Source organism: Pistacia vera, unplaced genomic scaffold (assembly GCF_008641045.1).
Source record: "Pistacia vera cultivar Batoury unplaced genomic scaffold, PisVer_v2 Contig551, whole genome shotgun sequence".
Lineage (NCBI taxonomy): Eukaryota > Viridiplantae > Streptophyta > Magnoliopsida > Sapindales > Anacardiaceae > Pistacia > Pistacia vera.
The window spans coordinates 588,040-604,485 of NW_022196392.1; the positions used below are offsets into that span (position 1 = coordinate 588,040).

Consider the following 16,446-nt stretch of genomic DNA (forward strand, 5'->3'; position numbering starts at 1 on the left):
CCTTATGTTCCACCTATTCCTTTTTCGAGCTGATTAAAGAAAAGCAAATGGGATAAGTCATTCTCTAAAATTTATGATATTTTATCTAAAGTTAATGTGAATTTATCCTTGCTTGATGTGATAAGGAATATGCCAGCTTATGCAAAGTTCTTGAAGGATTTGATTACTCACAATCATAAGTTTGAACCTAATGAAAAAGTGATGGTTCCTGAAAAGGAAAGTGTTGTGCTTCAAAGGAATTTGCCACTCAAATTGAAAAATCCAGGTAGCTTCATCATCAACTTTACCATGGGTGATAAAAAGGAAGAATGAGCAATGCTAGATTTGGGGGCAAACATTAATCTCATGCCTTACTCCACTTATCTGTGATTAGGATTGGGGGAATTAAAGCCAACAAAAATGTCTCTACAATTGGCTAACAATTCAATTAAATATCCAAGAGGTATTATAGAGAATGTCTTAGTTCAAGTTGATAAACTGATAATTCGTCTTAGATATGGAGAAGCCGTCAACTCATGATAGAGATTTGCCCATTTTGCTCAGTCGCCCATTTATGGCTACAACTAAGACAGTGATTGAGGTTCAAAATGGCAAGCTCACTATGACAGTTTTGGATGAAACAATGGAGTTCTTAGTTTTAAATTCCTTGGTGTTTCCCTCAAATTCCAATGATTGAGCCTGAAAGACCTTGCATTTCGTCTTCGTAGACGTTAAGTAAAACACTTATTGGGAGGCAACCCAATTTTTTCAATTTTTTTTTAATGTTACATTTATAATTCGTGTTATTTTTGTTTATGTGTTAGTTAGTTATTTTCATAAGTCGAATAATGTAGATCAAAATTATTTTTATTTTATTAATTTTTTTCAGGAATATCTGGTTCATGCCGCAACCTTGCTTCTCCATGCTGTGGCACAAAAAGGGCCAAGAAGGAAAAAACTTCATGCTGCAGCGTGGAAATTCTCCACGCCACAGTGCGAAAAGGTGAGAGCTTTAAACACGAATTCACGTCGTGGTGCAACTTTACCACACCTCGGCATAAAACCACCCTCCAAGATAGAAACTTCATGCCACGACGTGATGTAAATGGAGCCGTATTGCCACACAGGTTTTGATGATGTGTCTAAAAGGGGGGTAACTTTCTCTTTCCTTCTCTATTTTTCCTTTCTAATTGTTACATTGAGGACAATGTAGGTTTTAGGTTGAGGGTAGGGAAGTTCCCTTTTCTTGAATTTTCTTAATTGAATATTTTTCTTAATTTTTGTTTTTTGTTTTGTTTTTTTGTTTTTTTTTTGAGATTTGGTGTGCTTTTGTGTTATTTTTAATTGAGTGTGTTTTAGTTTTTCTAAATTAATTTATATGTCAATGATAATAACATGATTGCAATGACATGGGCATTTAAAACAAGTCAAATTTTACTTTAGTTTAGGAATAATTCTGATTGTTGGTTTTGCTTAAGTTTTAGACTCTCATGAATGTGGTTTGTAAGGTGGGTTAGTTCTAGCATTTAGGGATGTTTTGTGTGTGATTATCCTATGACATTGTTGAGATCCCCGAATTCTAGAACCTATTTGATGACCACTTGTTGCGAAATAGTAGACGACACATGACTGAAGAAATGACTTAGGCCATCTTTGGACCGTTTGTGCCTTTCAAGCCAACCCTACATTTTATTATCTCTTGTCACCCTTTTGTGTCGATATTGAATTTATATTAACCTTGTTTTCTTTCATTTATCCCATAATAACATACCGTTTGAACCCTTAAACACACTACTCTACCCATGATTTTTAAGAGGATTTAAACTTAATTTATGCAAAGTGAGAGTGTTTGTGTGTGGCTCAGAGTGTTTTCTCAAAATTTTGAAGGATATTCAAAAGAATGGGTTGGGGGTTATGGTGTATTGTGAATATCAAGGTAACAAGGGGAATGATTGTAATATCCATGCTTCGTAACTATAGTTTCATTCAAAAAAAAAAAAAAAATCTGGAAAAAAAGGGAAGAAAAAGAAAAGAAAAGAAAATCTGAAAAAAAGGAAGAAAAAGAAAAGAAAAAAAATGAATGAATCAAGGAAGTATGGAAAGTGTGTAAATGCAAATGCGATTGGGAAAAGAGATGTAACAAAGGCTTGGGAAATTTAGAGAGAATGTGATATGCTTTGAGCGATTTTGTTGCAAATAAGGAAGATTAATCTTCTTATTTTGTTTCATTTGTTTCCATTCTTTCATAATCCAATACCTTAGCCTAAACATTATAAGCTCAATAAAGTCCTAATGATCTAAAGTTGTGTGATTGTTCTACATTAGTGGAGAGTGGTTTGAAAAGTAAGCCTATGGAGTTTGTAGTTACAGAATTTTATTCATATTTCATAATTATTGGGATCAACTTTTTGTCTATGGATGTTGCATATGGAATTATCTTTGGTGTTAGGATTGACAGATTGTGGATTGATGGACATTAGATAGTTGAGAACGAAGGTGAGATTGATGTTTGGGATGTTCCTAGATTTGAGATAATGTTTGATTATTCTCTATGTTGTGTGTGTATGTGATTTCTGAGACACTTATATGAATTAGTTTGGAAACTTTTGTTTTGTTTTAATTCTATGTGTGAATGTTTGTGTGTTAGTTAGGATTTGTTGGATGTTTGTGGGTAACATTGCTGTAAACCCTCACGAGACTATAACTTGTCCACTAGGGGGACCTAGGGGTTTAAAGGCTTATTGCATATGCTAAATGCAATCGTGTCAACCTACAAAAAGAGTTTAGTTTAAAGTATTAGAATAGGGTTAGGTTATTTTCGATCACTTTGATTGCTAGAGACTAGCAAAACGTTGGTTGGAGGTTGTGATGAGTGGTGAAATGATATATATATTCCATGATTTTATGGGTAGATTGTGGGGAATTCATGACTTTAATAGATTATTTTCATGCAAGTTTCTTTATATATTTATATTTTCAAGAATCATGGGTATGTGTATGAGTTTCAGGTTTTTAGGCGGAAAAATGGTGACTTTATACTCACGCAATGGTTGGAGGCTTTGGATGTGCTAAAGAGAGGAATCGGATCGTCAAGCAAAAGAAATAATGTGAAATTGTTGGATGGCACTACGACATGTTTTTCTACACCATGGGGCAAAAAGATGATTTCGGGTAGAAAGTTAATGCCACGGCGTGAAAAAGTTGGTGCCGCAGCATGACAAAGCTTTAGGGTTGCAGAAGAATTTTGTGCCGCGACACCAGAAAATCATGCCGCGGCATGGATCGCGAGAAAAATAAAAACCTCACCTTTTCCAACTCCAACTTGAACTTGTATTTTCCCAAAAACACCCCTAGCAAAGGAAAGGTATAAATAAGACTTTGTAATTTATTTTAGAGATTCACTTTGACCTAAATTAAGAGCCAGTTTGTAGCAAGAAAGAGATGGAGATTCTTCCTAGGGTTTTGGATTACACATGCTTTTGGGGAAATTGAGGTTTGCTTTCTTTATGTCAATGTGTAACTAAATTCTTATCTAGGGATCCAATGTAGCCTAATTAGAAGACTCTTTGTTAAACAGATGTTATTGCTATCAATTCAATTTGAAATCTTGATTCATTCATGTTATTATTCGAATCTTTAATTTTCATTATTGTGTGACGACACTTAGTGTGAATTATTAGGTTGTATGTGTTGAGATTAGGCATATGTTATGTTTTAGTCTTGAAGAACTCGTGTGAATGAAAGATTAGTACTCTGTGCATACGCCCTGACAGAGTATTAGTAGGTCCATGATTTCTTGAATAATTAGTGTCTGTGCATACGCCCTGACTGATGTGCCTTTGTTCTTGATTTTAAGTATTCCTGTGTTTAATGGGTTTTTAATTCATAGGCTAGACTATACGCTCTAGCTAGTCTTATATATTTTACATGCTTAAATTGAAATAACATAAAAAAAAAAACAGGGATCGGATCATACCGGCGTTTGGAGGCTCCATTAGTATCTCTGAACGCGATCTCGCTACCGATCCAAGTGTAGGACCGAACTCACGTCATCCACACGAAGACAGTACAACAGAGACCAAAGATTGGTTTTGCTAGAACCAATCCTTGGCTTTAAGGTTTCAAGGATTTGGAAGGAAGAGTGAAGAAAATGAAGAGAGAAAAATTCTTTCTTAAATCTATCTCCCACAGCTGAAGCAAGAATGAATTCTCTCTATCTCAAATTAACTCCCATGGCAGAATGAATGAGAATTCCATGAAAACGTATTTTGCTTTTCTTTATATATAAAAGCCAAATATCAATTCCACCCCCAAAGTTTAGCAACAACTCAAACTTAGGTGAAATCACACATAGGTCCCTGTTTAATTATTAATATTAAATTCAATAATTAAACTCGTAATTTTGCTAAATTATTCCAATAAAATTGGACATAGGCAACAACCTCAGTAAATTTAATTACATAGCAAAATTACCAATTTGCCCTTTCGTCCAAAAGACGAAAATACTCTTCAGTGGTTAACCAGCCTTAAACTATCTCCTTAGTGTGTGACCCGTAGGCTCCTCATCATACCGGAAATGAGTAGTATTGCGATCGACACCAATCAATCGTCTCACTACACACAGACCAAGATTGACCCCTAGCAAGGCATCATGGCTACCCGATAGATTCAGATTTAGCTACCTGTCAACGATATGGTTACCGTGCAATTAAAACCTTTCATCATCTATTATCTCATCAAGACTGAGGCATAGAAATAGTGTCAACCTCAGTTATCCTCGATATATTTATATTCAGTTACTAGACCAATGACCAGAATAACAAATTAGATTGAGCAACAACTCAATCCCACTGTGATCAGAAATTTATTGTCATTGTCATTAACTGAATTGTATCGTGAGATAACTTCTCCCACACCTAGGAGTGATGAATCCTTTGTCGATCCCCCATAGTTTTGATACACTCCTCGATGCAACCAATCACTACCGTATTGGTAACTCTGAGTAGAACTGTATTGGGCTAGTATCAAACTACACCAATCGGTGCACAAGGCTCTCCGATGATCTCAAGTCTAAGGATCACATGCACCACTATTCATTAGAGGATTTGTTCCATAGACACTAGGGTTACCATCTATATGGAATCCTCTGGTGGGTCAGTCCAGTGAACTTGCGTACAACAAGTACCCATGTGTTGCACCAGGTTGTCGGCAAACAACCTTGACAAGTGAGATCAATCATTGCCTTTCGACAGGGTCATTCAACACTATGATAGCCTTACCGTATTATCTATGTCCTTGGTTAGAATAATACTAGAGCTATGGACATTTCTAGAATGGCCACCATATGTGCTCATAGGATTCTCACTATCAAGATTTGAAACACTTGATACCCTCCTCACAGTTCTACCATCTTAAGGACATATATCAATACATACAACTATGATTTATATGATATAGTAGATAATGCCTTTTATTGATTAATAGACATTATTACAAAGAGTCAATTCCACAATAATTGATAGGCTCTAGGGCACCTACTCCAACATAGTCTAGCCTAATGATTAAAAACCCATTAAACACAAGAGCACTTGAAATCATGAATAAATGCGCATATGTCAAGGCGTATGCACAAATACTAATTATTCAAGAAATCATGAACCAATTTTCATTTTGTTAGGATGTATGCACAAAATACTAATCATTCACTCACACGAGCTATTCAAGATTAGCTAGGGCATGTAGTCTAACCTTGTCTCACACAATCAATTAATTATTATTAATGGTTATCAAGCAATAACATCAATAAAAGATTGAATAAAGGACAATGAATAAAATTAGAATTGCAATGGATTGATAAAACAAATAGAATTAATAAAGACATAAACCGTCTTATTAGGCTACATTGGATCCCTAGAAAAGTATTTAGTTACACATGATCATAAGGAAATCAAACCACAAACCCTTCAATAACATGAGGTAGAGAAAAAGATGAAACCCTAGGTAGATCTCTTCTCCTTGCCTCTAATTCTCTCCAAGTTGAAGTAAAAGTATCCTTTAAAAAGACCTAAAGAATCCTTTTATAGTGCTAGGGTTGTGGGAAAGTAATAGGAAAAATCCTATACAAAATAGGAGAATGAAATTCAATTCTAGGTGAAATAGAACACACTAGCTTTTGAATATAGAAATTTTATGAACATATTAATTGTAGGTCTTAAAATAATCTTTTCAACGCTTCAAGAATCATCCAAATCCAAGGTCTACAACTCAAGTTATTGTAGAAACAGTTAAGCATGTTCTAGAACCCGCGTCTGCTTGTCTTCCATGCACCGATGTAACTTTCGTCTCCATTTTTAACCATTTTCCAGTTTGAACTGGATCCTGATAAAAAACATAAAAGATGTATCTCTGTCTCTTAGATTTAAAATGCCATAGAATTAGGTCAATCGAAGTTGTGTAGCTCAAGTTATGCCTATTTTTGTGCAGCATGTTCTGGCAGAAAAACTCCTAAGCATAAAATTCACGAAAGGCGCCCGACATGATTTAGTGGCGCTGCAGCATGAAGTTTATGTCCATTTTGCAACTTTTTTTCTGCTGCAGCGTGGGAATATTTCCGCTGCAGCTCATGAATAGTTCTGTTGCGGCGAACAATCTTAAAAAATTCATAACTTCTTCGTTTGAGCTTCGATTTGCGAACCGTTTGTTCCTACACGATTCTGATTCTTTTCTTTTTATTGTTCATGCCTCAAATCCTCATTTTTCAGCACCTAAATACCTTAAAATTTACAAAACATACCCATGATTCTAGAAAACAAAAGAGATATAGAAATTAAGTAAAATTAACCAATTAAACTTAATTCCCATACAAATACCCTTAAAATCACTAAGTATGAGTACACTTCCAAGCACTCTTCATTAGTCCATTAATCACTCTTTTTATTAGTTTTGACACATCAAAACACATGAGGGCTCAACATTCTATGACCAATTATTAAATCAAACTTGTCAAAAATTTCCTTAAATACGACATTTGGAGAGAAATTATAATTTACTAAAGTTAGAGGTTTTTAAAGGTTGTTAAGTGTTTACATTTAACGTGGAGAAGAAAGAAGTGAGATGAGAAGAAAAACAGTGAAATATTCACACTTCATGCTTGAGGTTTGAGCTATGTTGTAGATCTTCATGCTTGAGGTTTGAGCTATGTTGTAGATTGCCCCAATATTATGGGATACGAACACTTTAGTCATGTTAGATGATTAACATTAGTATTTTTAGCACATTTTCTTAACATCGTAAGGGTAAATTAAGGATGACAATGAAACCCAGTAGGGTTGGGTGCTTGGAAAAACTCACTCCCATCGAGTGGGGAATCCCCAAAACATTTCAGGTCAAGGTTAGAAAATTTTCATCCTTGTTACCAAGGACAAGTATAGGGGCAACTAGAGGTGTCAACTCGCAAACATCAATACCTGTATTTGTCCCCGTCCCCGTCCCCATCCCTAGTTAATAGTTTATTAATATATAATGACAATAATCCCCCTAAGGTATGACAAAATAACAAAATTTCTCCTAAGGTTTCAAAAATAACAGAAATCCCCTAGCCGTTAAGTTTTAGGTGTTAAAACAAATGGTAGGAGGGTAATTCGGTAATATTTATGAACTCTTAATAGTGTAAATTAACATCTTACTAACAGCTGATTAACAGAAGGCGAATTTTTGTTAATTTATCATACCTCAGGGAGGTTTAATTTAACCCATATTATTAATTTTCAATTAATTTATTAAATAAATGTTATATACATATGACTTGTATAAGTTTTTCTTGATTTATATATCAAAATTGGAAGGAAATGGTTATAAATATATTGATTAATTGTTTAATATATATGTTAGGTGTATTTTTTTCTCTACGTTACAATGACCAATAGTTAGTCCAAGAGACTTCCAAATAATAATCCAATACACCTTTAAAGAGTATTATAATTATTATTTTATTTATTTTTCATTAAAAAAGAAGAAGAAGAAGAAGAAAATGTGTTGAATTTTTTGGAGAAGGGACGAGTATGGGCATGGGGATGAATTGTCTCTTATGTGTGGGTTTACCCACCCCTACTTGACCGCTAAGTTTCGAGGATGAGGTTGGGGATGGATTTGGGGGTGAGGATGAGGAAACCACTACTAGTCCCTATCCCTTGAAATTTCCAACCCTAGGGTATATACCTGACATACCTTACAAAACATACACTTCATTAGCCTTTTATTATGGTAAGGAAGTGAGCCAACAACACTAACGTCTATTATCTCACAAGACTGAAGTGTTTGTATCCCATGATATTGGGACTACGAGAACAAACCTCAAACCTTAGGGATGACAATAAATATCCTTATTGATACAAAAATCTGCACCAACTCGAGTGATCCGATCTACCTTGGCGAGATCAGAACTGGTGTGTGCGTGATTATGGGTAACTAGCAATGAATGAATAATGAATGCAGTAAAGAAAATGGCAAAGAGATTTTTAAAGTGGTTCGGCGAGGTAAACTCTTGAGCTTATGTCCACTGTTTTTTGCATTTGCTGTGAGAGCTTACAATAGTAATACTAGAAATAATTTCCAACCCCTCTCTCATTATTTGAGGGGGTTTAAATACAGAGTTTGTACAAAGGAAAGAACAAAAATAAAGGGATTACAATTGAATTGAAATGCAACTCTAGTATTCTCACGATTGGGCGTTGTGATTGCACAAAAATTGCTGTCAATTTGATCCCTTCCGAGATATCTGGGATCTGAAGTTATCTGATAGTTGGTTGAATGATCACATAGATTGTTCACAACTAACTTGTGCTAGGTCAAGCACTCGATGAGCTTACACTGGGTTGGACAATCGGTGAAGTCTAGCTATTGTCGGGTTAGGCTATAACCTCGTGATACTCTGAGCTTGATGGAAAAATCACACACAGCATCTGCCTCTTAGTGTTTGATGCTCGTTTCGAGCTTTGAAGACGATTGCTTGATTTAATATCAAGCTCAACGTTGTCAGTAGGCCATCAGATGTAGGTTCGATCGAGCTTCGAGGGTCGAACCCATGCTCGGTCAATGTACTTCACACTAGGATCTTCTCTCTTCTGTGACACCTGTCAAACTTGGAATATGAATGGTTAGGACAATTATGTAAATTCCACGTGGTCATGTCACATTAAATGCAGTAGCCTTTGGCCACTTACATTTCGTTACACGTGGGCGACTACAGCTATCCACGCGTGGAGTTCAGGCGATGTGCGGCCACGGTTATGATCACAACAGTCTGACGATTCGTTGTGCCTCGTAGATGGCTAACACGTGGCCATGTCCAAGGGCTAGGATTGTTCGATAAATGGAGGGTCAAGATTCACTGTAGATCGACAGCTATGATCCAACCCCGCCCTTTCGTCTCCCATGCAAGCTACTATAAAAGTGAGCAAAGTCGTCAAAAACTTACTCAACTTACGAAAATTTTCTGACGTCTTTTACTTATTCTATTGCTGCTTCATCGTCGTCACGGTACTCTTTCCGACGAGTTCTTTCCATTCTCTTGCTCTGGTAAGGCTTTTTTCCCTCTCTTAGTTGCTTTCTCTGTTTTTACGGCTAAGGGTGGCCATTATCATGGCCACATTGAGTCTTCTAAGGGTTTACTAGGGTTTTTAAATGTGTCTCCGACGGTCTTGGGTTTAAGGAGGGTTTACTATAGTGGTTATTGAAATCCTGAGTAGGTCGCATGCGTTCGTTGTATGGCGAGAGCTATCTCGGGTGCCTGAACTGAAAGCAAGTATGGATAGGTTGCCAAATTTTTTAAGCTTTGACACATGTTCGCTTCATCCAACAGCCACATGATTGATTGCATGTTCGAATCACCCGCGAGCTCAACAGTCCTCAGGGGTACAATCCCCGATTTAAGGAGATCATTGCGCAAAGCTCGAATCTTGATGTGGCGGGCTCATCCGACTGTGCTTCTGTATAGCTAGCTTAATCCAAGTGGTCTCCAGCTCATTGGCTACGGAGGGAATCACAATTCTCGATTAACGTCGAGGACCTAAGGCGCATAAGAGAGACTTATGCGTCGCAACTCAATTTGATAGTTTCGGGGAATTTTTCCTAGAAGAATCCCCCACCCAAATGGGTGGCAACCTTTGAGACCCTCTTGAGATACGGGGTATCTATTCCCTCTCATCATTTCATCGACAGCATTTTGAGGCTGTTCAACATCATCCCTCTTCAGCTGTCTGCGAACTTATACGTCATAATCGTCTATACATAGCATATATGATCGCCAAGTTGGGCGACCCATCCATCGAGGAGCTCGTCCATTTGTATAGACTAAAGAAGGGTCAGGACCAGATGTATTACCTCTCCAATACTGCTTATCCACTAACTGACGGTTAAACTGAAGTTGTGAATAGAACTCTTGGCAATTTGATTCGAAGTATTTGTGGTGATAAACCAAAATAGTTGGATGTAGCTTTATGCAAGTAGAATTTTCCTACAACAGTGCTACTCATAGCACCACAGGGAAGTCTCCTTTTTTCTGTTGTGTACACCAAGCCCCCGCAGCATGCTCTTAACTTGATCAAGCTGCCAAAAGTCCCTGATGTTAGTGCAACTGCAGAAAATATGGCTACTCAGTGGAAAAATGTTCAAGCAGAGGTGAAGCAGAAGTTAGAGCAAGCTAATACCAAGTCTAAGAAAGCTTTCGCAAAAAACAGATTTTTGAAGTTGGCGATCAGGTGCTGGTGTTTCTTCAAAAGGACAAATTTCCAGTAGGGACTTATAATAAGCTGCTGCCTAAAAAGTACGGGCCTTACCAGATTTTGCAAAAGATCAATGACAATGCCTACGTTGTGGATCGGCTAGACACAATGGGAATTTCTAAGACGTTTAACGTGGTGAATATTTTCCCATTTCACTCTTCTAACTGTTAGAGTAAATGCCCTAGAGCCAATCAATTATTGTAGAATTGACTCTTTGTAATAATGTTCATTGATCAATAAAAGGCATTTTATTCTATATCGCGTAAATCATCATTGTTTGTATTGATATATGTCCTTAGAATTGTAGAACCGTGACGAGGGTATCAAGTGTTTCAAATCTTGATAGTGAGAACCCTATAAGCACATATGGTGATCATTCTAGAAACGTCTGTAGCCCTAGTATTGTTCTAAAGTGAGGGCACAGACAATACAGTAAGGCTATCATAGTGTTGAACGACTCTGTCGAAAGGCAATGATTGATCTCACTTGTCAAGGTTGTTTGGTGACAACCCCGTGCAACACATGGGTGCTTACTGTAGGCAAGTTCACTGGACTGACCCACCAGAGGATTCTATATCGATGGTAACCCTAGTGTCTATGGAACAAATCCCTAACGAATGGTGGTACATGTGATCCTTAGACTTGAGATCACCAGAACGCCTTATGCACCAATTGGTGTAGTTTGACACTAGCCTAACGTAGTTCTATTCAGAGCTGTCAATACGGTGGTGATTGGCTGCATCAAGGAGTGTATCAACACTATGGTGGATAGACAGAGGATTCATCACTCCCGGGTACGAGAGAAGTTATCTCATGGCGCAATTCAGTAAATGGCAGTGACATTAAAACTATGGCCACAGTGGGATTGAGTTGTTGCTCTATCCAGATTATTATTCAGGTCATTGGTCCAATAACTTAATACATACATATCGAGAGTAACCGAGGTTGACACTATTTCTATGCCTCGGTCTCGTCGAGATAACAGATGATGAAAGGATTGGATTGTACGGTAACCATATCGTTGACAGGTAGTTTTTTTGCTGAATCTGAATCTATCGGGTGGCCATGATGCCTTGCTAGGGGCCAATCTTGGTCTGTGTGTAGTGAGACGATTAATTAGTATTAATCGCGATACTGCGCACTATCGGTATAATAAGGAGCCTACGGGTCACACACATAGAGAATAATTTAAGAACCAGTTTGTAAGAAGGGTGTTTTCGTCTTTTTAGGGGAAAGGGTATTTTGGTAATTTCACAGTGCAATTAAATTTGCTGAGGTCATAGCCTTTATTTAATTTTTTTAATTAAATTAAATAAGTGAAATTATATTTAAATATGTGTTCGCATATATTTAAATGAATTTTTGTTATTGTTAAATGTTAATATATGAAATATATATATTAATTGAATTTAATTGAAATAACAATAATAATTATAATTATAATATCTTAAAGGGGCTGTTTGGATACAAGGGGTGTTTGGGTTGAAGCCTAAGCCTATTCCATGATGGAATAGGGCAAAGTGTGCACTGTATAAGTACAACACTTTGTGAATTGTTTAATAAATTCATTCATTCATTGAAAGCAAAATATTCCAACCCATTTTCTTCTCTCTCACGCCAGATTTCTTTTGCTTGAAGAAAATATTTCATTTGATTTTTCATCTTAGTTCTTAAAGGCTAAAGAGGATCTAGCAAATTCCTCTTTAATTCCTTGAGGTTGTCTTCGTGTGGACTACATTGGTTCGATCCTACACTTGGGTCGATAGCGAAACCTATTCCGAGACAAATTGGAGGAGCCTCCAAACTTGGGTATGGTTTCTTAACCTTGAGCTGTTTTATTGCAGATTTTAATATGTTGTATAAACTGTAAATTTGTGCCCTGATCTTGGTTCCAAAGAACGATCTATAATGTTTAAACTATTTTGTTTCCGCTGCCATGTATGATCGTTTCCTAACACTAATGAACCCTTGTATCCTGATGCCCAACTTAACTCGAGGTCGAGTTTTTCTCAAGTGGAGGGGACTAACGTAAGACGTCTAGCAGATGAATTCATGAAGGGCGTTGAGCATCAGAAGCCCATATATAAAGCCCAAAGATCCTAAATGAGCATGTCCCATTCAAACGGTCATAACTGTTGATCCGAGAGGAGTTACCGGGCCCATAAGATATTGACAGAAAGTTCTTTTCGAGCTTGACTATGTGGCACAGCTTTAACCAGTTAGAGTTCGTTTTCGAGGTCAAAATCCACCGTTGTGTCATGTTGTGAGGTTGTTTTAGTTGTCTGCGCACTTTTTCCTATTTTATTTCGGGTTTTCTTGTTTTAATTAATTTAGATTTTGTTTTCTTTTGTTATTAGGAGTCTTATTAGGGTTGGTTGTCACCCTATATAAACTCATTTTTCATTTTGGATGTTATGGAATGAATTATTCAAATTTTATCTCAAACTTTGAGGCTTAAGTTTCTGGATTAAGATTTGTTTATCAACCCTAAAGGTATACTCAAGTGCTAGCCTTGGTTTTTTTGGCTTAGTCGGTGCGTCAATAAAAGACAAAAAAGCAAATTCATAGGGCTCAAAGGTTTCGTTCAAGGTGGCATTGCTTCCATTGTGGCTGGAGCTTCCACACAGCCTCTTGATCTAATCAATGTTCGTATGCAACTTCAAGGCGAATCTCACATCCCAAAACCCTCCATGCAAGCTTCTAATATCCCTCATCCTGCAATATCTTTCAACTCAGTTAATGGCGCAAATCTTTCTTTACCTTCAAACTTTCACGTAGCTCCATCCTCCCGAGTTGGCCCCATTTCAATACGAGTTCGTATTATCCAAATCGAAGGGGCCACTGCCCTTTTTTCTAGTGTCTCAGCTACCATTCTTCGCCAAACCCTATACTCTACCACCCGAATGGGCCTTTATGATATTCCTGAAAACAAATGGACTAATTAACCAAGAAAATGAAATTTTGCCTCTCATGCATAAGATAGCCGCAGGGCTTATCGCCGGTGGTGTCGGTGCAGTCGTGGGGAACCCTACGGGCGTGGCAATGGTCCGCATGCAGGCTGATGGACGTCTCCCCATCGACCAACGCCACAACTACAAGAGTGTAGTTGATGCACTAAGTCAAATGTCAAAGCAAGAGGGCGTGATGAGCCTGTGGCAGGGGTCAAGTCTCACGGTGAACTGGGCAATGATCGTGACTGCATCACAGCTAGCGTCATATGATCAAATCAAGGAGATGATATTGGAGGAAGGGGTGATGAGTGATGGAATCGGTACCAATGTGGCAGCAAGCTTAGAGGCGGGGTTTGTGGCCGCAGTGGCATCAAATCCTATTGATGTGATAAAGACTAGGGTGATGAATATGAAGATGGAGGTCGGGGCTGCGCCGCTGTACAAGGTTTAGGACGGAGGGGGTGATGGCTTTGTATAAAGGTTTTATCCCTACAATTTCAAGGCAAGGACCATTCACGGTTGTTCTGTTTGTGACGTTGGAGTGGGTTCGAAAGTGGTTCAAAGAATTTTGATTATATGTGATGAAGAGAAAAAATTTATTAGAAACATTAATTTGTATTTGTAAAATGTAATTCGAGATTTGTAATATATATTTCAATATTGGATTATAACGAATCACAGTCAGAAAAATTGTCAACTTTTAAGTAAAAAAAAAAAAAAAAAGAGCACCATTTTAAGTTATAAAAATAAATTGATATAACATATTTCACTTGTAATTTAGTTATTAATAATATTTTTTTCACAACTGAGTCATACAAATAGACAAAAATTGTACAAAATTTATGTAAAATGATTACTTTGTCATTTGTTTTTTGTCTGTTTGTATGACTCAGTTGTACAACTCAATTGTAAGCATAACATTACTCTTTCATTATAACTTATTTATTTATTTAAGGAAAGAGATGCAAAGATTTAAAAATATATATAAGGTGACAGTAATGTTATGGAGGCTTGTTTTTTGTACTTAATTAAATATCATATACGTAATAACACTAGTATTAGTTACAAGTTTTATTTCGTTATTATATGTAGATATTGTATAAAGTAAGTAAATTTTTTTTTTGTTAATTATCAGCCTAAAACTTGAAATAGTCTTTGGTTAGAAATTGCTCTAATCAAAGTTGTGACTATTCAGTGCATATATGGAACCTTTTGATACTCATATATAACCATATTGAGACCGAGCACTATTCAACCATAATTTAATTAGAACTCTGTCATATAATACAGCCTAGAGTATCAAAAAGAAAATAACTCCATAATTGCTCTTTATAGTACTTACATATAATCACATGTATAAAAAAGGAAAACCTTAAAATGATGGCTTGGAATGACCCAACCCATAGTCAAGCTTGGGCAAGCAGAGCAGGCCCGATTTCTCATGCCTAGGTTAAGAAACTTCTGTTCTGTTCTACGCACTAATCCCCTCAAATTCAACTTTAATTCTAGGGATGATTTATGAAATTAAAACTAACCAATACTATTACTATAGCATAATGGCTCGTGGGAAAAAATAAAATAAAGCAAACTCAATATCCATCTATAAAAACTGGCAAAAAAAGGAAATAGGAAGAAGTCAATCAAGTCTGCAAAAGTATTTTTTTTTTCTTTTTGATAGGATTTGGGATAGGATCTGTTTATATGAGAAACAGAGACCTCCTAGAATAAGAGATAGAAAAATTAGTTGACAAAATTCTTTATTGATTCCCACAATCTAGATTTGGGCTATTATATAGTCTTATACTTGACTCTACTGACTCACAAAAGAACTCTAATTATAAAGGGATAATAAGTTCCAAAAGGACTCTAATTATAAAGAGATAATAAGATAATCCTAATTCTATCCTAATAAGATAATAATATATTTATAGAAGATAATTATAAAAGATAATAATAAAAGACTTAACAAACTTATCCTAATTCTAAAATAATCCTAACATTGTCTTCCCTTTCGCCTCAACCTTGTCCTCAAGGTTGCAAGGTACGACACCATCAACAACAGTTATCTCGGTTCATCCTCGTGCTCATCATCATCCTCCTCCATCAACAAGAGAAAGAACTTGGCCGTGTAGCAATGCCCAGGATGAAAGTGCTCATCGCAATTATAGCACAAACCTTTCTTGTGTCGTTCTTGCATCTGTGTTGCTGTGAGTCGCTTAATAGGCAAGGAATCCAATTTGTTTGGAGTAGGAAAAAGGGTCTGTTGCACTGAAGGAACATTAGGAGTTGATTTACTAGGATCGCAAGATACGGGGTCGACAGAATGCAAGTATAGGTGTAGATCCTGCAGCTTGTCCTCCTGTAAGCGGGCAAGACTTATGGCATGGTTAAGGGTGTGAGGCCGAAAGGACTGCACCTCCCTTCGGATTCCTGGTTTGAGCCCTGATACAAAGCAACTTAGAAGGAACGTACCTGGAAGGCCAGAAACTTGATTAGAGAGTTCCTCAAATTCTGTTTGATAAGCGACTACAGAACCTGTTTGAGTAAGTTTCGCCAACTGCCCTTGGTAATCCACAAATTCCGAAGGCCCAAAACGAACATCTAAATCTTGTAGGAAAGAATGCCAAGAACGAATCTACCCATTGGAATGCATCCAGCGATACCAGGAGAGAGCTGGCCCATCCATGTGAGAGGAAAAGATCGTCAATCGTTGCTCAGTAGAGATATTATGGTAA

At 36.9% G+C, this 16,446-nt stretch overlaps 1 pseudogene; it reads left to right on the forward strand.

The window, feature by feature from the left end:
- The first annotated feature begins 129 nt into the window (after nt 1-129).
- LOC116108022 lies at nt 130-14,283 on the forward strand (annotated as a pseudogene).
- Nucleotides 14,284-16,446: the final 2,163 nt, after the last annotated feature.